At 44.5% G+C, this 1,401-nt stretch overlaps 1 non-coding gene across 1 annotated transcript; it reads left to right on the top strand.

Moving 5' to 3' along the window:
- The first annotated feature begins 1,061 nt into the window (after positions 1 to 1,061).
- TRNAF-GAA lies at positions 1,062 to 1,133 on the top strand. Its single transcript has one exon. It is a non-coding gene; the product is annotated as a tRNA-Phe (tRNA).
- Positions 1,134 to 1,401: the final 268 nt, after the last annotated feature.

Here is a 1,401-nt window from a genome sequence, read left to right as displayed (position 1 = left end):
GTGCCTGATGTGCTGAGCAATAGAGAAGGACCCCAGCCAGGGAGGCCCTTTGGACACCAGCTGCCAGAAGCTAGAAAAGGACTCTATAGTGCCACAGCTCCTGCGCCTGGGGCTGCCATCATCCCTGCACACTTGGTGCCACCGAGGCCCCCTGATCCAAGCAGCTGTGCCACCTCCATGCTCAGTCCTCACTGGACCAGAGCTGCCAGAGGCTGGGAGAAACCACCCTAATAGCAGCATATCTCCTGCTACCAAGGCTACCAGCTCCCCTGTGTATCGGGCACTACCAGGGTCCTTGCAATCCAAGCAGCTGCCGCATGTCCACACATGGACCTCACTGGGGCAAACCCAAGCTTCCAGAGCAGCCTCAGGAGTCAACTGTGGATGACCCACATGCAGACGTGGAGGTAAAACCACAGTTGAACTCCAGGGACAGTGTGGATAAGGAAGAAGATCAAAAACCTTTCCACCAGTTGTACGAGCTACAGTTTAAATCCACACAATCAACTAGGCAGACTGTGTCTACAGCAAAGAAAATGCACTAGATCTGGTGGTTGCAGACACTGAAGGCAAGATTAATGTAGGGCCACATTAGAGTCTCTACCTAAAAAAGAATTTAGAGTAATGAAGCACTGAGTCCCCACAACAGGTCCAGAGACCAGTCCAGTATTGGAGGATATCCTAGGAGGCAGAGGTAGACTGTGACTTACAGCAAGGGAAAGAATGCTGACCACTGAGATCTGAGAAAAACATTTATTATTAGGGCTATATTTTGACTTGTTGGTTCTGGATTATTTTTTCTTTTCTCTTTTGCTCCAGTTGTTGAATTTATTTTTTACTGTAAACTTTTGAGAACATTTTTTAAAATCACACTTTTTATTTCCTTTATATACTTCTATATCTGTGCAGGCTTTTTTTTGGTTCTGTGGAATTTTTCTCTTTTAAATTTTGGTTTTATTCTTCTATTATTTATTTGCTTTTCTTATTGTTCTTTTCCTGTTGCAGTTATACTTTAATATACATAAATCTTTTCTATATACTTCTATTTAACTTTGGGGGCTTCCCTGGTGGCTCAGAGGTTAAAGCGTCTGCCTGAAATGCAGGAGATCCAGGTTCAATCCCTGGGTCGGGAAGATCCCCTGGAGAAGGAAATGGCACCCCACTCCAGTACTCTTGCCTGGAGAATCCCATGGAGGGAGGAGCCTGGTGGGCTACGGTCCATGGGGTTGCAAAGAGTCGGACACGACTGAGAGACTTCACTTCATTTAACTTTACTTTTCTATTTTTTTTTCTTTTCTTCCTTTTCTTTCTCCACTTTACCATGTTTTGTTTTACTTGTTTGCTTTATTCTTCACTTGGCACTCTGCTTTGGTTTTGTTTTTAGGTTTGTGTTTTGGTTTT

Source organism: Oryx dammah, unplaced genomic scaffold (assembly GCF_014754425.2).
Source record: "Oryx dammah isolate SB20612 unplaced genomic scaffold, SCBI_Odam_1.1 HiC_scaffold_20, whole genome shotgun sequence".
In the NCBI taxonomy this organism is placed as follows: Eukaryota; Metazoa; Chordata; class Mammalia; order Artiodactyla; family Bovidae; genus Oryx; species Oryx dammah.
Note: the sequence above shows the minus strand (reverse complement) of the source record. Positions and strands in the feature narration are given on the sequence as shown.